We start from the raw sequence: 22,741 nt of genomic DNA on the forward strand, positions 1-22,741 counted from the left end.
TAGTTATTAGAAATGATGGCTTGTATACATGAGTTTTACAAACTTACAAGCTATACCGAATTTTCTATCTGGTCTGGAATTGAATATTTTATCGATGGGCCAGGTTCACGACGAACAAATCATTCTATAGTTGACATTGTCATACACCTCACTTAGGCTAGCTAATTCGGTTAGCCTAACGCCGCTTATAATCTGACTTTTACCGATGAAGATATTTAATGTCCTCGTAGAAATACTATCGTCCGAAGTTAATTCACTGAAATTGAACGGTTTGTAATGTTCGAAAATTATATGCGTTTCCAGTCCAATTCTGTAGTTTTCCAATCCATAGGCGTAAATCACAATTGTAGTATCCTCGACACATTGACTGAAGCTGACTATATAATAATCTTTTGTCTGTCGGATGGTTCCTTGTATATGAATCACGTGACTGTGTAGAAGTTTCATCAATGTCCTAGTGCATTTTCATAAAATAAATATTGTTGATTATTACTCTCAAGAATCTTCTACAAATTTCGAGAACAGGTGAGATTTTCGCCATACACAGCCAGGAATATACGTCAAAAGCAAGAAGGAAACTATAGAGAAACAAGTGTAGGCACTAAATAAATGTACAATAGTAAATCTGTTACAATATTCAGAAACATGTATATCAATTAAAAAACAACAACATAGATTTGTCGCTCTCCGAACTATTGAATAGTTACTTATCAGGAAACTACTTTGGTGTTGAAGTGAAGAAAGAAAACAACTTATTTTCCGATCTCGTTTACTGAAAGAAAAATTATAATGAACGAGATGTATATTTAGATTAGTTCTGGACAAGTCATGCGCCAAAAAGTTCTGGAAATGAATTCTCCTCATTGTAATCATTAGTTTTGGCTAAAAATTCATTTTTAATCTTATTACTTGGAAATTTTGTACGACTAGTTGAACACGCTTGCGAAAACAGAAACATTTCTAAAATAATTAATCAAAATATAAGAATTCGGTTCAGTAGATATTATTCTCTGATTTTCAAACAATTTTTATTATTTTTAATACTTTGTCCGCCTCTGGTCCTGCATGATCAGCTGGTTAAGACACTCGAATCGTAATTCAAGGGTCGCGGGTTTGAATCCCGTCACATCAAACGTGCTCCCCCTTTCAGCCATGGGAGCGTTATAATGTGACGGTCAAATCGACTATTCGTTGGTAAAAGAGTAGCCTGGTGGGTGGTGATGACTAGCTGCCTTCCCTCTAGTCTTATACTGCTAAATTAGGGACGGCTAACGCGGATAGCCCGAAGGTAGCTTTGCGTGGATTTCAAAACAAACAAACTTCGTCTCTCTATTAAAGGACATATAGCCTACTGTGGCTTTGCTGTGACACACATTTAATACTTTAAAAATAACTCGTATGACTTATTTCCAGATCTCCTAGGATGAACAGAAAAGCCAACGTATAAACAATGACTGAAAATAATCGGCCCCTGTAGCACAACGGTGTGTCGGTGGTCTTATAAAGCTAGAATCCGGGTTTTGATGCCCCTGGTGGGCAGAGCACAGATAGCCCGTTGTGTAGCTTTGTGCTTAATTATAAATAAACAAACTTAAAATAATTCCAGATAACGTTCAGTGAAGTCCCTGTACACTAAATATTATACTGATTTCTCTTACCTTGTCAGTTTCATCCACATGTAATCTCTTTTATATACAAAACAGTTTACTCAAACAAAATGTAGAATAATTTAATTACAATTCACTTTTACTCTACTTAGCGAGTAAATATTTATTGTTACAGATAACAAAAATTGTTGTGACAATATAACAAAGAAGTTATGTAAGTTATGATTAATGAAAGGATATTTTAGGCCGTGAAAAGTTGCTTCCCTTATATGTAGTTTCAAAAAAAGATATCTAAAAACTCCCATAAACACCATAAAAACACAAAATGCTAATCTGAAAATTTGTTTGTTGCCCCCTCGTGGCCTAATGAGCCTTGATCCCAATTTTGGTAAAGATACAGTAACACCATAACAATGAGTACATGGATATACAATAAACAACAGAGAGTACTATTATGTTTATATAAAGTGACCTGCTTATTGTCAACAGTAATATCACTGATGATGGCACGTAACAATGTGCTTAAATGTAAAATTGTTGACAATAGTTGTCTAAACTTAAACCTATATTAATTATTAAACTCTTGTTTAAATGATTGTCGCCTGAATGCAATAAAATTGTTTGTTGTTTGTTTTTTTTTGAATTTCGCGCAAAGCTACTCGAGAGCAATCTGCGCTAACCGTCCCTAATTTAGCAGTGTAAGACTAGAGGGAAGGCAGCTGGTCATCACCACCCACCGCCAACTCTTGGGCTACTATTTTACCAACGAATAGTAGGATTGACCGTAAAATTATAACGCCCCCGCGGCTGAAAGGGCGAACATGTTTAATGCGACCGGGATGCGAACCCGCGACCTTCAGATTACGAGTCGCACGCCTTAACACGCTTGGCCATGCCGGGCGCTATAAAAATAAACTGAGCTTATAAAAGGTTTTATCATGCAAACCATTCATAAGACGTAAACTTCACCTGCTGTTTACAAAATGCTTTTGTCTTAATTCCAACTTAAAGAATTTAAGTTAAGCCTAAATAGATGTACAAAAGAATTAACATAATAGCTTTTTTCCATAATCTTATTGATTAATAGATAATCTAAGAGGTCTAAGGACTAGTTTTTGCAACTTTATCAATAATTTTAATAGCAGATGTTGGTATTGTTTATTTACAAGATGACCTAAACGCTGATTGGTTAAGAACTGAAAACTACACTCTTTAATTAATTACACTATTTCATTTATGATATATAAAAGACAATTTTACTTAAGAACATACATGACATAAACATCGGATTCAGTTAATATTTTTGTGTTATTTAATTAGACTCTCTAAGTTTCGCCTTATATCTTCTTCACGGGTCACTAAAACAAAAACTACAGAAGAAAATTCTCTAATCAGTTCTTCAGAGTGCATACGATATTATGATGTAGTAAAGCTCATTGCTGAAACTTTATAGACTTGGAAATTTAAATTTTGCTTTAAATGTAGATGCAATTTTGTTTCTTCTATTATAACAGAAATTTCTTTTAGAAATAAAGGTAGTTGGGATAAAAGTTTAAATAAAAAATTGTAAGTGCCATTCTTTGTTTCTGTTCGTCTGTGTTCGTAGGTGTTGGATGATAAGATAATTTAAAATCTGCTCTCAGTGTATTTGGTTTCTGCTGTTCGTTGGTAAAAGAGTAGTCCAAGAGTTGGTGGTGAGTGGTGATGTCTAGCTGCCTTTCCTCTAGTCTTACACTATTAAATTAGGAACGGCTAGCGCAGATAGCCCTTGAGTAGCTTTCCGCGGAGTTCAAAAACAAACAAGCAAGAAATAAACTAAGAATTCTAACAACAACTAAAGGCGGTCTTTCCTTCCAACAATTACGACTGTAGGAAAAACGAATGGTACTTATATTTATTTTAAATTTTATTTCAATTACTTTTTGTTATCAAGTGGGTCAATGATCAGTTTGCGGAATTATACCACTTTCACAAAATCTACATAATATGACGTTCTGTTCAGAGTAAAATAATGAATACAACGTTCTCAATACTGTGTTTTCAATGTGTTTTTAAAGACCTGCATTTGACCTACTTACAAACTGTTTCACTTTCGATCCAAAATGGCGTCAGGAAAAAAGTTACAAAATAAAGTAGCATTAGAGTTGTATTGTAGCAGCTGAAATACTTGGCAGTCAACAGGTTAAAGATAAAAAACATCCTTATTTTTCGCATGACTGTATGAATTACTGTTAGTGAGTACATACTGTACTAAACAACAGATTATATAGCAATGAATTCTGTCTGTGAGATTTAAATAAATGTAGTTGTTATCGAACTATTTTCATTTCAATTATTCAGCATATACATAGAAAAACAACAGCAGTAGATCTCTAGAATTAAGTTTCTATTTAAAACGAAACTTACACCTAAATGATTTAAATAAAGCTGCATATTTAATCTCTTACATTTTATTTTTCATGATTTTAATCTGAGGTCTGGAGCAGTATAATAAAAACAGCTACCTGTTTAAGTGCTCGATTCTAGGTTTAAAAATTCCGCTATTTAAATCGTATGCTGAATCTGTACAAGAAAATGGTCTCCTGAAGGGTTAATATTAAAAGTTCGGACATAATAAGTGTACTGGCTGAATCTGTACAAGAAAGAGGTCTCCTAAATGATTAATATTAAAAGTTGGAACACTCTAAATGTACTGGCTAAATATATACAAGAAAGAGGTTTCCTAAATGATTAATATTAAAAGTTGGAACACTCTAAATGTACTGGCTAAATATATACAAGAAAGAGGTCTCCTAAATGGTTAATATTAAAAGTTGGAACTCAATAAATATACTGAATTTAGATTTACTCAGGTGTTAATGACGTTCGCTTTATAATGTATAATAGAGAACAATCTTCAAGATATGTTTTTATTTGCGGTTTTGCTATTAAGAGACATCCAATACTGCGGCAGAAGAGAGATTAGACATTTAAAAAAATAAATGTAGTTCATCTGCAACAAAAACAAACACGAAGAAACAGTATCATCCATCTTCCACTGAGATAAAGGATATAAAGCTGTCACTGTATGGTTAAGTGGAACACACAAACGGAAGTGCTATAGATAAGGTTGTTTTCTTAGGAAACAGGTACTTAAAAAAAAACGTAACAGTGTTCACGGAAAATTTCTTTTTAAATTTATACTTAACTCGATTGACTCTATGTCGTGAAAGAGAAAAAATACTCTGAAGTAGTAGAAAGAAAACATATCTAAAGTATCCCCTCTTGTGTACGAACTTACAATGCTAAAAACTGGGTTTCGATACCCGTGGTGGACAGAGCACAGATAGCCCATTGTGTAGCTTTGTGCTTAACACAAAACAACAACAACAACAACACAAACAAAGGTAGACTGTGATAATAACAGAATAACGATTTTCAAGTAAGGATACACAGTTTTTAACAGTAAGGATACACAGTTTTTAACAGTAAGGATACACAGTTTTTAACAGTAAGGATACACAGTTTTTAACTTTTAAAATAATCTGCTCGCGTTCTCGGAGTTTAATCTTTGGCCAAAGATATTCCAAATGACACACATAATAGTATGTCAGTCTTTTCTGATTTTGTGTTTTTGAAGTTCTTCGGCGCCAAAAGGAACCGGCCAACTATAAGTGGTCACAGAATATGGTCATGTGCCAACAACTTTCGACATATATCAGCTAATGAATATGCAAATTTCTGTGGCGTAACTGTTCGTGCGATACAAAACTTGCGTTCGACATTTTTCTCTTACAGATTATTATTCTTGGAACTTCAACTGCTCTCAAAACATTATAAGTTGCTACTAATTATTGGTGCAATTTCGAAGACCTTTTCAATAAAAAGTATATTAGATGTGCCATGGGGATTCACAAAAAAAGTTTCCTACATGTATTTTGGCCCGTCATGGCCCGGTGATTAGGGCACTCGACTCGTAGTCTGAGGATCGCGAGTTCGAATCCCTGTCACACCAAACATGCTTGCTTTTTCAGTTGTGAGGGCGTTGTAATGTGTCGGTCAATCCCACTATTCGTTGGTAAAAGAGTAGCCCAAGAGTTGGCGGTGGGTGGTGATGACTAGCTGCCTTCCCTCTAGTCTTACAGTGCTAAATTAGGGACGGCTAGCGCAGATAGCCCTCGAGTAGCTTGACTCGAAATTTAAAACAAAACAAAACTTGTCCGAAATATTTGGATCTATGAAAAGAACAAATTTCCGTTGTATACGTAGTAGAAATAAACGGGGAGCTAGTTGACATTAGATTGAGTCCGAAACGTTCTCAAAATTTGCACACTGCCCCTATGTGGGTAACACAAAAATGAAAGTTTAGCGGGTTATGATTCCTATCAGAATGTTCCAATGCCTGAATGAAGACAATTTCAGTTTCATGCGTAATTGCATTAATAACGTGTAGTAAAAACGAGGTACTGCCCACCACTGGCTCAGCGCTAAAACCACATATAGCCCATTGTGTAGCTTTGTTCTTATTTACAAACACGCGACTTATTTTTGTTAATTTATTATTTTTTTCAGGACCTACGCCGACAGTGTCAGAACTTTGCCACTGCACTTCTCGACCACACCCGCAGTTCTTACGAGTTAGAAGTGCTGCTAAATTACGACCCCAGTGGTCCAGCTTTCCATCATGGAGATCGAATGCATCTTAGTCGTCTCAAACAAGCTATTAGATACAAGCAGAAAAAGGTAAATTCATTTAGCTCAGAAAAAAAAAAAGTTCTAATAATGTTTTGCACACCTTATTGAGTTTACACACGTCAATATTTTGCTTTCAGATATTTATTGTTGTTGAAGGCCAGTTTATAAAAATTGCAGGACTAGTATCAACCATTAGTACTAATCAACCCTGTTTGAAAAGTACAGTATTTTAAAATTCTTATATAATGGAATGCAATTCACATGACGAATCATTGTTGATATGATATGATTATATTTCAAATACATTTATACCAGTAGGGATTACGTTTGGGTTTGTTTTAGAGCACAACCACGTAAGACTCTCTACTGTGTTTACTGAGAGGAATCGAACCCCTGATTTTAGCGTTGTACGTCCGTAGCCTTACTGCTGTACCACTGGGGGACTTTACACCAGTAAGGATTTCGTTTGGGTTTGTTTTAGAGCATAGTCACGTAAGACTATCTGCTGTGTTTCCTAAGGGAAATCGAACCTCGGATTTTAGCGTACGTAGTCCGTACATAGTCTTGCCACTGATCCACTGTGAAATGTTGTTTGGGTTACGCTTTTAAGTGTACGTGCTTTACTAAATAAACAAAAGTTAGTTACGTTATATCAGTTAAACAGCAAAAATCAACATGATATCCGGACTTGAACCAAGATTTGTCAAAAGTAGGCAAAAATAGAAAAGAGAGAAACAGAGAAAGTAGTTTAAAAATACACAAATATCCTTTAAAATACTTGAAAACAAAAGGAATTTCAAGTTGGCGTTATATAAACTCACATAATCCATTATATATATTTTAAAAATATCATTCGAACAGGCCTTTTTAATACATCAGTAATTATCTACAGAAATCAGAAATAAAATAATAAATGTAATAATGACGGCGTTATAGAGACATACGCTGCTGGCCAAAATCTTAAGGTTAATAAACATAAAGAAAATATATGCATTTTGCCTTGTTAGACTCAATTACTTATTTGAGTGGAGCTTCGAAAGATGAAAATAAGAAAAGGGAAAATAAAAGGAAAATAAGCGTTTTAAGCATTTAATAGGGAAAATGTGAAGACTATGAAATTAGCCTAAATACTAGATGGTCAAAAGTTTAAGACCACACCAAAAAAAAGTCCTAAACAGGGCAGAAAATGCCCAACAAGCGGTCTCAGTAGAGTTGTACGGCCGTCATTGCGAATAACTGCAAACATTTGCTTTGGCATGGTCGATATAATCAGCTAAAATCAGCGGTTCGATTTCCTTCGGTGGACTCAGCAGATAGCTCGATGTGGCTTTGACATAAGAAAACACACAATGCTAAAATCAGCAGTTCGATTCCCTCTGGTGGACTCAGCAGATAGCTCGATGTGGCTTTGACATAAGAAAACACACAATGCTAAAATCAGCAGTTCAATTCCCTCTGGTGGACTCAGCAGATAGCTCGATGTGGCTTTGATATAAGAAAACACATAATGCTAAGATCAGCGGTTCGATTCCCCTTGGTGGACGCAGCAGACAGCTCGATGTGGCTTTGATATAAGAAAATACACAATGCTAAAATTAGCGGTTCGATTCACATTAGTGGACTCAGCAGATAGCTCGATGTAGCTTTGACATAAGAAAACACACAATGCTAAAATCAGCGGTTCGATTCCCCTTGGTGGACGCAGCAGACAGCTCGATGTGGCTTTGATATAAGAAAATACACAATGCTAAAATTAGCGGTTCGATTCCCATTAGTGGACTCAGCAAATAGCTCGAAGTGGCTTTGATACAAGAAAACACACAATGCTAAAATCAGCGGTTCGATTCCCCTTGGTGGACTCAGCAGATAGCTCGATGTGGCGTTTATATAAGAAAACACACAATGCTAAAATCAGCGGTTCGATTCCCCTTGGTGGACTCAGCAAATAGCTCGAAGTGGCTTTGATATAAGAAAACACACAATGCTAAAATCAGCGGTTCGATTCCCCCTGGTGGACTCAGCAGATAGCTCGATGTGGCTTTGATATAAGAAAACACACAATGCTAAAATCAGCGGTTCGATTCCCCTTGGTGGACTCAGCAGATAGCTCGATGTGGTTTGATATAAGGAAACACACACACATTAATTGCTAAGATTTTTGTGAGTGAACTAAAATATATTTTTCGAATCATAGTTCATTAAACTTCTCTCTTTACAAAAATCTGTATATTTACAGAAAGGGTAAGTTTAATAATTTTACTTCATATTATAGTTATAAAACAATTCGCAGTTGCTTTATCAGAATTATTTCCTCATATATTCATCTGCAAGTTCACGATGCGTGAGACGCCCCATTTGTTTTTTTTATGGAATTTCTAAAACTTCCTATTTATGTTAAAGACCTCCTCAATTGGGTTTTTATGGTCAATCAGTCTATGCGTTTTATCGTTGACAGTATAATTGCACATCATTCTAAAATATAAATGATAAATGGACACTTGACGTTATTGTGATGAAATGTTTTAGTTGATCGATCGCTAATATTAAGATAAAACAACAACAACAACGAAGCTTTCTTTTAACGTCATCCAGAAATAGAAGAAAAATAATTTAACTTACGCAAAAACATTACTTCATGTATTAGAAAACGTCTCACGTCATCGAAAATTCATGGACAACTCGCTTTTCGTACACTGTGATTGCCTGTTTAGGCTTAACGTCCCACTCAATATTAAAATCAGATACTATTGATGATGGTATTTAAATTATTTAGAAGTCAACATTAAGATGTCACCACTTTGATTAATTATCTTAAGTGTTGTTGGAAAAGCTCCCATTCTTGCCAGTCGGTTCGGTTGGTTTCTTTGTTTTGAATTTCGACCAAAACTACATGATAGATATCTGCGCTTGGCTAGCTGTCCCTAATTTAGCAATGTAAGATTAGATGGAAGGCAGCTAGTCATCTCCAACCCATCACCAACTTTTGAGCCACTCTTTTGCCGAAGAATGGTGGGATAGACCGTCACTTTATAACGATCTCACGGCTGAATAGGCGAGCGCTTTAATCACCTGGTCATGACGAGCCCAATCGGTTACGAAGGGAGGTTCTGAAGAAAAATTGGATTAAAGAGCACATTATACACAAAAGATACTCTAAACTCTAACTAATCGATTTTTTTGTTCTAGTGATTTTACACACATTACATTTCCTCTCCTATTTATTTATTTTTTGCTTAAGTTATAATTGCTTAAAACATATCAAATGTAAAATCGTGGTTTACTTCAAGTATTCCAATTTGTATGGCCCGGCATGGCCAAGCGTGTTAAGGCGTGTGACTCGTAATCTGAGGGTCGCGGGTTCGCATCCCCGTCGTGCCAAACATGCCCGCCCTTTCAGCCGTGGAGGCATTATAATGTGACGGTCATTCCCACTATTTGTTAGTAAAAGAGTAGCCTAAGAGTTGGCGGTGGGTGGTGATGACTAGATGCCTTCCCTCTAGTCTTACACTGCTAAATTAGGGACGGCTAGCATAGATAGCTCTCGAATAGCTTTGTGCGAAATTCAAAAACAAACAAACAAAACAAATTCCAATTTGAGGAGTCTCTAGGATGTTGAAGAGGCATCTGAGTGTAAAAAGAGGAGGGATGATATGAGGGCACATAAAAACTATGGCAAATGTATATTGTTCGAGTTTCGCAAATTCTAGAATACAGTAAGCAATTCGATAAAAAAAACAACAACAAGGAATTTTGTTAGAGACTACGAACTAATTAACCAATAAGAGAAAACTTTAATTCAGTTAAAAAGAGTTTAGAATAAAAAAAACAACAACTTCAAATTACATAAATTTTTGCAATTTATTTTAGGAAACATGATAATTAAGTATTGCATTCCCAAACTACGGTTGAATTTAATTATAAACACGATCTCATGTTTTTGAAATTGCGTTTAAAATGTTGCAATGGATTGAAAGTAATTTTGCTAAAATTTACCTTTTTTATACGAGGTGATCTGGAAATTCAAAATAATGGCTTAAGCATTTTGAGGGATTGATTAGGCTTAGCATTTAATCTTTTTATTAGTATGTCGTATACTTTGAATTAATCGAGAAAAGCTGTACACTTATAAACATTTCGCACTTTTACATGAATATCGATCACATTAAATTATACAGTATGCAACACCTTTAAGTATGAACGTAGGTTTATTTGATTTGTAAAGTAATGAAAATTTAAATAACTTGGAATTCAAGGTGCCAGCCAGGATGCCAGCCAGAATGTTTTTTTTTTATTTCTCTAGACATTTATTCTGTCTAAAGAACTGTTTAGAGCTCTTGAGATGATTGACACAGACATTGATAGCCATTCAAAACTTTTCTCTTAGAAGAGTTACAACAAACAGTATTAAATTTTCAAAAATTATTTTTTTTTTAATTTGTAGAGCCAGGTTAGAGAGTTTCCTACTAAGGAAGCGTTTTTTTTCTTTTTTTTAAATAAAGCGAACGCAATTTTGGAAAACTTGTGATGGTTGAATGAACTGTGGAGTTTATTTTCTTTCCATTTTCCACCAAAACGTTTTTATGACATCCGAAAAATAGATATTTTTGTTTACTTTAAACAAAGTATTACACTTCCTTTTAACTATTGTTAATTTAACTTGCTGAGATATCTTTTTTTATATATATTAACGCCTATAATACAGTTCCATAAAGATTTTTAATATGACTAAAAAACGCCACCTTTCATTTGAGTTTCTTAAGTCTTAACCATTTGTTTGACATCACACGCAAATCGCAAATGAAAAAAATATGTATTCATGTGTTATTTAAAACACAATCCAATTTATTATTTATTTTTTTACTTTTTAAACACGAAAGTGCAGTTGAACTTAATCACGTCATCTCTGTTTATTCTAAGGAAATTGTTTTTCTCATGAACTTAGCTGGGCTGAATGAGATCTGATAAAAAAATGAAACTACAGTTTTCAGCTGTTCATTGTAAGGAAATTGTTTTTTTAATAAACTTAGCTGAGCTGAGGAGACCTGATAAAAAATGAAACTACAGTTTTCAGCTGTTCATTGTAAGGAAATTGTTTTTTTAATAAACTTAGCTGGGCTGATGAGATCTGATAAAAAATGAAACTACAGTTTTCAGCTGTTCATTGTAAGGAAATCGTTTCGTTTCATAAATATAGCTGGGCTGATGAGATCTGATAAAAATGAAACTACAGTTTTCAGCTGTTCATAATATTGATACTTTCACCGATTATTTAACTGGTCGTCAGCTACATAGAAAAACTTTGAAACTTAACGAGATTTTTTTCTAAAGTAGTTTTTATAACTAAAGCACACTAAAGAGGATATGACTGGAAGTTTTAGTAAGTAGGAATACATGTTATGAACGCTGAATTTTAAATCCTTTGTCTATGTTTCCAGCTTGTTAAAATGCTTTTATAAAAATATATATTTAATTATGCAGTTAAAACCAATCTTTTTCTTTCTTATTTTATTTTCGACTACGTAAACAACTTTTAATTTTCCAGTCAAGACTTCGATAATTTTGAAAGCTATTGCGATTTTTTGCTTTTTCTTAAATATTTGAATTTTAAAAACTTCGTTACTGTTTGTTTAGAATATCTGCCCGAAGCTACGAAAGGACTATCTATGCTAACCGTCCCTAGTTTTGAAGAGACAGACCAGAGAGTTTATTTGTTTGAAATTTAGCCCAAAGCTATACAATGAGCTATCTGTGCTCTGCCCACCACAGGTATCTCGAAACCCGGTTTCTAGCGTTGTAAGTCTGCAGATATACCGCTGTGCCACTGGGGGACAAGACTAGAGTAACGGCAGCTAAACATCAGCACACACTTTTTATCTGGAAGTGTGATTAGACTTTTACTCCTTAAAGTGTGAATCGCGTTTTTATTATTCGCGAAAACGGAATACGAACCACAGAACCTCGGATACACAGTTGTTAATGTGTTGAACTATGAATCCGGGTTTCTGTGATTCTCCCCTCGTTATCATCAAAATAAAATCGTGTTCTGAACTTTAAGATCATGGTTGCGTTATAAAGTAACAGACAAACTCTAATATTGTATCAGGATAGCTCACAGGTTGGCGGAAGGTATTGTTGATTAACTGCTTTTCCTGTAATGCAAAATTAGGGATGAGCAGAGAAGATAGCCCTCGAGTAGTTTTGCATAAAATTCAACAAATAATAACTTATAATACACCACAAACCCCCCGAAGTGCGGAATCCGATTATGCGGCAACACGACACGACCCCATAAAGAATTGACTTCACATATTGGTCTGCTAACAACTAGGCCACGCCAAGCTCATTTTTATTTGTTTCATGGCCAATCAAATAGCTGGTTTATCAAACATCGCTTCTGAACTTATACATAGAGATAAAACGCAAAACGCAAACTAACGTGGCAGGGGTTTAGTTTAGAGAGAGAAAAATCAGAAGAGTTCTCTCTCCAACTGGGGTGTTCAAGAACGTTGTAGTTCCTCTTCGTCCCCTTACATGAGAAATTTTTAAAATATCCGTGGAATTTTTACTTTATTTTTTAATATTCCAAAAATGGAGTGGGGTATTTGTGAGTGAGAGGAAGGACGGGAGAACTGGACAAGAGCAGCGAAAGTGAAGTGAGCCAGACTTTGGCTCGAGGACGGAGTACGCTGGCAGCTGGCGAATTGATTTTTAAAATTTACTATGATTGATTTGATACCCTGTGACTGGGAAAACGGCCCTTTTCAGAATGAGGCTGGGACCTACAGGTCCGATGCCAGAGATTTTGCTGTGGGGGGAAACGGGAGTACCCCGAGAAAACCCACTTTCACGGACTGGGCGCCGAATAATCTACCCAGACCGTGCCCGAAAGTAGCTGGGAAGAGAAAGGAAAGAAAAAAAAAAGGAAAAGAAAAATGAAACTGATGAACTATGTTGGTGGTATACCTGGAAACTGTTAGCTGCAGTCTTGTAGATCAGGTGATAACTTCGTCATGAACTTGTTTTCACACTTGAAGCCCATTGGTGCAAGTGAAAAACGTGGTCTTGGTGGTGGACCTACTGGCTGTTCTTCGGTGAGTTGTTCTTCGCTGGTCTGTGATGCTTTGTTCCTTCTTGTGATTTTAGTTTGAGTTTTCTGCGTGGAGGTAGATTGTTTTTTCAGTTTGTACTGTCGCGTCGATGGTTACCTTGGTAATGGTTTGAGTCTGGCTGGTTGTTGAATTCTGTGGAACTGGGATTGAAGTCTGGCATGAACTGTCCTTTTTCTTTCTTGAACTACTGGAACTTGGCGTGTTGCTAACAGTGGGAGTTGTCGTCTTCTGAGTCGAGTTGTCTGAATCTGTCTTCATGTTTCTTCTAATTAGATCTGGACTCGGCGGTATTTTGGTAGTTTCATGTTGGAAGATATCCGTTGGTTGTTTGCGATATCTGGGTGCTTGGTTTGAACCATTATTGAGTGGTCGTCGATGTGGGCGTTCGGCTCTCAAATGAAATATATGATAATAACAGCCGTCACGTAAAATACAGTCAGAACTGTACTTCGACGTTGTCACTATCTGTAAAATACAGTCAGCACTGTACTTCGACGTTGTCACTATCTTCATGAAGTGTGTGGGATGGTTACTGTTCTTAGAAAAATTCGATGAACTGCATATACCTTGGCTTGTATTTGGGGTTCTATGGTTTGTCTAATTTCTTCTGGTTGAATTGATGGGTCGACGCCCCTGAGGAATACAGAATAAAGATTGACTGGACTTTTAGTGGGGGAACAACTTACTTTAAATTCAGTGTTCCATGGCTGGCATAGATAAATTTGGTCTGCAGTACATAGAGATAAGAAAATTATGTAAGACTATATATCGTTCTACCACTGACAGCGTAAGTAATTAAAGTTGAACGCAGTAAGAACTAACTGGTATCTAGTACACATGTGCTTAAACAAATAAACAAATAACATTTTGAAAAATATTTAATTATAGTTGTTTCATTTTGTCATATTCGCATCAGTAAGAATACGCTTTTCGTTATAAGTTCATCCGTTTCTGTTTTTAATAAAAATGTATCGAGTCAAAGACTGACCTTTCATCAGTAAAACAGTAATTAAAAACGGGTAAAGAAAACACGTAGTACCAATCAGCTCTTGGCAATTTGTCGTCATGGTAACAAAACTGGATGAACCTATGAAGGCGAACTTCAAATTGTGTGCGTATAAACCAATTCCTTACAGTTAATGTGGTAACCTAACATTTCATATGGTAAGCTTGTGTTTTTGTTTATTTGTTTTACGTTTAGAGTTAAGAACCGAACATGCACAAACGTTTCAGAGTCTGTAAACTTGTCAATCACTGATATTAATTTGATTAAGGTGCTTTAATTCATTTGTAATTGAACCTCTGGCAAGTTTCACATATCTGTTCTTCCAGTTCTGTGCCCATTCCAACGTCCAGCAGCTGTTAGCTTCCATCTGGTACGAAGGACTACCTGGATTCCGACGGAAGAACGCGCTTCTCCAATCATTAGAAATAATTCGTATCGGAATCCTTTTTCCATTATATTCTATGGCTTACATCGTGGTTCCTCACTCCAGCTTCGGTCGTACCATCCGTCGTCCTTTCATCAAGTTCATTTGTCATTCCACATCATACGTCACTTTTCTATGTAAGTCCATCTTATCTGTAACTGGACTAGTACAATAACATTACGTAAAGTTCAACATAAAATAAATGCTGACTGTATACAAACTGTTATTTAATCTTTAATTGCCTACATTAGGTTTAAACGCAAGTATATTAACTCCTGTCACGCTTTTAATATTTTGTGCTGTCGTATTTCAGTCATAGGTTTTCTTTGTTTTTCTGAATAAATTTGTTTTTCTGTTAGGTACTGCATGAAAACGATTATTATATATCATTACTTCTCCTAAACCACTTTCATTTGTAATTTTGATATTACCTGTCGGTTCATTTACTGTTACTACCACTTATATATATAAAGATACCAGATAATGCAGGGCTTAAACAGTAATAATATCATTAACAGAAAAGTGGGTCGACCCTCCTACCGTTTCGAGCCGCGGCACACGATTCATTCTTTTGAGCGTTTATTTCAAGTGTGTTTCTCGTCATCAAGAAATGTATCTTTTATTTGGCGACATTTTCAGGTTTCTTGCAAATCAACTTCCTCGTTCAGTTGAGTCATTACTGGTGGCGTTAAGACGGTAAAATTAAACTGGCTGACAAACTCGAACTATCTGTCCAATTAGTTATCTTTTTAGCTTAGATCTTTGGTGGGAAACTACTAATTTATTTGGAAATTGGTTTAACTAATGTCTCGCAATTATCTGTGACACCATTCAGACGCACATATAGACGGACAACTGTGCTTTGTATATATATATATATATATATACACACACACACACATATATATATATATACACACACACATATAATTTTTGTGTTGTTGTTTGTTGTCGTTGTTTAGTTTGGTTTGTTTTCAATTTCGCGCAAAGCTACATGAGGGCTAGCTGTCCCTAATTTAGCAGTGTAAGACTAGATGGAAGGCAGCTAGTCATCACCACCCACTGCCAAATATTGGACTACTCTTTTACTAACGAACAGTGGGATTGCCGGTCACATTATAACGCCCCCACGTCTGAAAGGGCGAGCATGTTTGATATGACGGGGGATTCGTTGTTTAAAATTAAGCACAAAGCTACACAATGGGCTATCCGTACTCTGTCCTCCACGGTATCGAAATCCGGATTCTAGCGGTGTGAGCAGCAGACATAATTTTTTTGTTGTGAAAACAAAGGTGTGATACATATCTATCCCTAATTGAATTGGCTTAATAGTAGTAATGACATTATGTTTAGTTTGTGTAGTAAGATAAAACATAAACATCGCAATAATTGAATAACATTTATACTTATGCTGGCCTATCTGTCCGTTTAACATTGGGGGAACAGAATCCCCTTGCATATTATTTAGCGTCAACTTGTCTTCTTCAAGAGCTTCATTTATCCTTGTTTTTATTATGCTTTAGTTATTCTAATTTTTCGTAATTTTGTCGTGATGTCCATCCACTTCTTCTTTCTCTGCTAAACGAAGTTTCCTCCTCGCACTGTTTCCGAACCATTTTTAGTTTTATTCTGCAATTAAGCTCAGGTTTCATTTTATAGATGGTGTTAGAGGTTTTCAATTGGAATGAAAAGTTGAGGTGGCATGATGCTGTAAGTATGCCATATTTTAATTAGGATTTAATTAACTTCCACTTGAGGATCAGGTGATATAACCATTGAGGTAAGTTGAGTTTAACCGACACACGGTGTTTGTTTGAATTTCGCGCAAAGCTACACGAGGGCTATCTGCGCTAGCCGTCCTTAATTTAGCAGTTTAAGACTATAGGGAAGGCAGCTATTCATCACCACCCACCGCCAATTCTTGGGCTACTCTTTTACCAACGAATAGTGGGATTGATTGTACCATGTAACACCCCCACGGCTGAAAGGGTGAGCATGTTTGGTGTGGCCGGACCCGCCACCCTCAGAGTACGAGTCGAGGACATATTTAGATACAGTGGATGATTATAGACTAAACTCACCTCTTTTCGCAGCTTACAACGTTTACAGCCCCCCGCTAGCACAGCGGTATTTCTACGGATTTACAACGCTAAAATCAGGAGTTAGATTCCCCTTGATTAGCTCAGCAGATCGCTCAATGTGACTTTGCTGTAAGAAAACACACACACATACAACGTTTACTGGTTATAGGTGTTGTAAATTTTAAAACAGAAGAACATAATGTTTCGTTTCTAGTAAGTTTGGTAAAGTTTCAGCGCTTTTAGTAAGTTTGGTAAAGTTTCAGCACTTTTAGTAAGTTTGGTAAAGTTTCAGCGCTTTTAGTAAGTTTGGTAAAGTTTCAGCAGATGCCATTCATATTTAATTAACTTTTTAAAAAAATTATAAGAAAATGAAATTAATGAAAGTCGTTCCAGAATTGGAATGACTTCATCTCCACTGTTGTGGAGATTTATACTGTTGGCAACTGCGACTCTCTTATTAACTAATGTTCACCGAAACTTCTGAATATTGGTTTAGAATCCCTTATCAGTTACCTTCTCGTAAGAGTATTAACAAATTTCTACTTGTTTAGAATTATTCCAGTTCTAGACTTACTTGTATACTCTAGCTTTATTTTGGAATGTAGGAGATGAGATTTACTGTTATTCTACAATGACCAACTATTGCTTTATCCGACTCTATTAATTCCATAATGAGCATATTTGTCCAAATCCAATACTTGCTCATCTCTCTATCAAATTTAAATCGTAGTCTCTCGTTGAGTATCTGAGACTATACACTAATTAAAATATTCTGATTAATCATGTAATACATCTTTAGCCAACTTCAAATGCATTCTCATTTGAAGACTAATTACCTAGTTGGGTTGGTGCCACATAACACACGAACAAATTAGTATAGCTTCACACCCAGAGCTTAATTGAATTGTTAGTAATAACAATTAAGACTACACATTTCCAAATAACACAGTTTGCAGGGACTGATGGAGCATGTGTAGGTCCACGGTGCTCATCAAGCCGTCACCTCTGTTTGCCAAATTGATACATGATGCAGTAATTTTGAAAATTCGCGTGGATGTGTTTGCTTTAGAAGGTCGATTTTCACGCGTATGAAGAACTCGTACCTTTTATAATCGAAAGACAGTATTCAACTAATAAGACCATGCGTTTTCTAATTAGGCTTTATTAGATCATTTTGACCCTAAAAAATTATTGTTAAGTTAGTGTTTGTCTAATACCCGCAGCGGAACAGCACGCGCCTACTCAAGTAGGCAAAGCCAATTCAACTTCAAAAATAGAAATACATTTTTGTAGAATAAAACTTAACTAGAATATCTCCTGTAATATCTTGTTAGCAAAGTGAACGAAGCAGAATAAAACAGACATTTATTCATGAGAAACCTTAAAAATAAAAAAAAATTTCAGTAGAGTAAACAATTCTAGAATCTAGGTTGTTAAAGTTGCGAATCATCATTAGGTTGTTACCAATAATCAGTCATTGTTTTCCGTCATTAGACAATGTTTTTCACTCTTCCTGTGACTTACGTTTACTTCGAGGTTGTTAGTTTCGTTATAAATTGTTGTAGTTTTGTACTGTTTATAAAAATATCGAAATTTGATTTGTTTTATTTAAACTAGAGATGAGTCATTACCAATCACCACCAACCTTTGGAATACTTTTTTTTTCCTAACACGAGTATGTTTGGTGTGACGGGAATTCGAATCCACGATCCTCAGATTGCGAGTCAAACACTTGGTTATGCCAGCCATATATTTTCTAAACTAATTGTTTGTTCGTTTGTTTGCATAATGTACTGTTTGCACTATATCCTCCACGATGAACCGAACCCCGGATATTCGCGTTGTAAGTCCTTGAGATTAACGCTGAATCATAGGGTGGACACAATAACAGTAAACCCGACCCCCCCTAAAATGTAAACTTTCTGCCCTCGAAATTCAGTTTATGACGGTTAGATCATTAAAATATGACGTGTAGATAATTAAAATCAGCTGCAACTGTCATTTGACAGTATAAACATACTATCAAAAATCGATACTGTGTCTACAGGTTCAGTATATTTAAGGCTTCTTAAACGAATAAAATAGGTATGAAACCCTATTTTTTGTTTGTTAAGATAGAAACTTTCTTGAGAAAAACAAATTTGAAAGCTTTTATATTGAATTCGCTGCTATCTTATATAATAAACAACAGTTGTTGATTATTAAACAAACTTGTTACATAAACTTTCTTTCATACCAGTTAGAAATCATTCTTTTTGAGGCATTTATTGACAGTTTTGTCCCACAGAAGCGCAGCGGTATGCCTGAAGACTCATACCGCTAAAAACCGGGTTTCGATACCCGTGATGGGCAAAGCACAGATAGCCTATTGTGTAACTTCGTGCTTAATTCCGAACAAACAAACAAATTATTGACAATTTTAAAATTTTCAAACAACAACTGTCCAGTTGTTCTTTGTTTACTATTATTTCTACAAAATATTATACCGTTGAAACAAAACTAAAACTCCTTGCTATTAAATTACTCGACTCTTAAAAAAATGTTTTATTTACCAGAGTAATGTCGAGCTAGATTAATTATACTTTTTATCAGCTTAATGTCAAACTATGTAACTCAAAAACATTTTATTCTTAAACTTAATGTCAAACTATGTAACTCATAAACATTTTATTCTTCAACATAATATGAAACTGTGTAACTCAAAAACATTTTATTCTTAAACTTAATGTCAAACTATGTAACTCATAAACATTTTATTCTTAAAATTAATGTCAAACTATGTAACTCAAAACATTTTATTTTTCAGCTTAATGTCAAACTATGTAACTCAAAAATATTATATTCTTTAACTTAATGTTAAACTAAAAACTAAATGATTCACAAAAGCATTTTGTTTACACGTTTAATATCGAACTTGATCAGTTATGTTTTATTTACCAGCTCAATGGGAAACTAAGTGGATGATACGAAATCCTTCTTTATCAGTTTCGTATCAAACCAGGTGACTTATTTTGGTTAGTATACAGTTTCCTAAGTTTGCTAGATATATGCATATCGTAAGTGAATTTGATAGTTTTGATTTTAGAAAGTTGGAATTTCAACTTTTTAAAATCGGTTTTAAAAGAAAATAGTATGGAATCTCTTGGCTTCCACCAATCATGTCGTGAGCGGTGACACGAAATAAAAGGAATACAAAGTCTAAAAGAAATTATTTAGAAATTATCGTCACTCGATTCTACAAAAGTTTTGATTTTTTTATCTAAAATATATATTAATATTAGTTTTACTCAACAGATTTAATCATTCAAACTGGCTTGTTTTGAATTTCGCGCAAAGTTACGCGAAGGTTAATTGCGATGGCCGTCCCTAATTTAGCAGTGTAATACTAGAGGGAAGGCGTCATCACCCACCGCCAACTCTTGGGCTACTCTTTTTACAAACGAATAGTGGGATTGACCGTTACATTATAACGTCCCCCGGCTGAAAGAACGAGCATGTTTGATGTGACGGGGATTCGAACCCTAACCACCTGGTCATGTCGATTCTCCTTATAGGCACAATAATATTAATGATTTATGTCTTTTTATAGTAAATCTAGATAAAATAATGTAAAAATAATTACATTTGAATAAATCTATTACCTAGAGATGATTTTACACTTTAAGCCTAAAATGTCAAAATTTGTACTATGGTGTATTGTAATCAAAACATACGTTTGATGTTTTCTTTCGTCTGAAAGTGGTACTTTCATCACATTGAATTTCATTAGGTACTTTATAAAATCTCGTACTACTATTTCAGTTTCTTTTTCATGTACAAACCATCTCCTTCTCCTCAAGCAAATCTCCAGGGGTTGTCTATCAAATAACAGAAGATTTTATTTTACCAGGGGGAAGGTGTATGTGTATGTTTTCTTATAGCAAAGCCACATCGGGCTATCTGCTGAGACCACCGAGGGAAATCGAACCCCTGATTTTATCGTTGTAAATCTGAAGATATACCGCTGTACTAGCGGGGGGGTTTAGGGGATGGGAGAGGGGAACTCCAGTAAATTTTGTTTATTCATTTTTGATCGTAAAGCATGAGATACCTGCGCTGAACTCACTACTGGCATCGAAACCCAACTGTAGGCGGTATTAGTCTTCAGACTTATAACTGACCCACCAGAGGGAGAAGAGGGGGCAAAGCCTAGTAAAGAACAGTATTAATCTAAGTCTAGATAGCTTTCTCCTATCTTTATTTTCAACTACGTACTGTTGACTATCCTAATTATTTCAAGCTTACAGTTAATTATAATGTCTTTCTATTAATTCTTTGTAATTATTTTTCGTCGCTGCTTAAGATGCTTTAAGGAACATGTTAGTGTATTGTATACACGTTATCGGAAAGAGTAAACAAACTATATGTGAATATATAGTAACTTTGGAACTATATTTTCGGTTTATTGACAAGAAAAAACACACAGAAGAATTATGCAAAGCTTGTTCAAGTAAAAAAGCGAGCAAATTGTTGTAAAATATTGGTATGGTTTGACTTTTGTTTTTCCTTTTTTATTATCTTATGTTATTCAAACGAAGCTTTTACTTGAGCCGTCTTGGCTTCGATTGGAAGTTAAAGCGTTTATTTGTGGTTTTGGTTTTGAGCAACAGAGTTAATTTATAGTATTTGTTTCTATCTTATAAGCAAAAGCGCCAATTCATGGCTTTGATTGTAAGTGAAAGCGTTAATTTGTGGTTTGGTTGTAAGTAATAGAGTTAATTCATGGCTTTGATTGCAAGTGAAAGCGTCAATTCATGGCTTTGATTGCAAGTGAAAGCGTCAATTCATGGCTTTGATTGTAAGTGAAAGCGTCAATTCATGGCTTTGATTGCAAGTGAAAGCGTTAATTCGTAACTGATTGTAAATAAAAGCGTTAATTCGTAACTGGTTGTAAATAAAAGCGTTAAGTCATGTTTGTTTTTGTAAGTAAAAGCGTTGATTCGTCGTTTGGTTGTAAGTAACAGAGTGAATTCATAAGTTGGTTGTAAGTAAATGCGTTTTTTTATTTTGTCTGTGTGTCTGTATGTATTTTGTTTTTGCTGTAGGTTTTAAGTACGATTTTTTTTTGTTCTTGTTTAACTAAGGATTTGCTTCATAAACGAAGGAATCACTATTTCTCCTTGTTAAGGAGTCTTCAGAAATTTTTTGGTTTTACTATGACCTTTACGTTTAGTTGGACTGTTGTTAGATAATCATGTCAGACACAGTAGAGAACTTTTCACTTGTACGATTATTGACATTCACATATCTAATTTATTGTACTACCACTTACTCTTATATCTTTAATAAAGATTTGTTTTACGACGGTTTTAATAATGGGTAAACTTGGAATAATTCAGAAATTTCGTTGTTTTCTAAAGTAGTTCTTTGATTGAATTTGAGAATGTTTTAAAGTTTAGAAGCAGATTTTGTCTTGAATATTAGCTGTGCGTGTAAATACACCAGTTGAGTTAACTTGTCATTATTTAATAAACTACTGATGTTTATTACACATGTATAATATTTCTCGAAGTTCTTCTGATCCTTGCGTCACAACGAGTAGAAAGCGTGATGATTGGTTGGCTTGGGACAAAACCGAAACAGAATAATGCCATGGTAACGAAACGAGGAGCTTCTCCAACTATCATTGAATGGATGATTTTAACCTGGGTAGCAGGTACGTTACGTATACTTTAGCAGGCACATTTTGTACATTATTGTATCTGTTATTCATAAATAAACACGTAATCTTGAAAAAGTTAATATAATATCTTCCGCTCGTCTCTTTACTGATATCTTGTCATTTAACTTACTAATATGCA

The 22,741-nt window shown here is 35.1% G+C and overlaps 1 pseudogene across 1 annotated transcript in view; it reads left to right on the forward strand.

Moving 5' to 3' along the window:
* LOC143231074 (transient receptor potential-gamma protein-like) overlaps positions 1-22,741 on the forward strand; it is a 60,187-nt pseudogene that overhangs the window by 11,585 nt on the left and 25,861 nt on the right. The window contains exons 4-6 of the transcript XR_013016767.1: positions 6,159-6,329; positions 14,723-14,957; positions 22,453-22,596. The product of XR_013016767.1 is annotated as a transient receptor potential-gamma protein-like (transcript). The remainder of the gene's footprint in view (positions 1-6,158; positions 6,330-14,722; positions 14,958-22,452; positions 22,597-22,741) is intronic.

Source organism: Tachypleus tridentatus, chromosome 10, assembly GCF_004210375.1.
Source record: "Tachypleus tridentatus isolate NWPU-2018 chromosome 10, ASM421037v1, whole genome shotgun sequence".
Classification (NCBI taxonomy): Eukaryota; Metazoa; Arthropoda; class Merostomata; order Xiphosura; family Limulidae; genus Tachypleus; species Tachypleus tridentatus.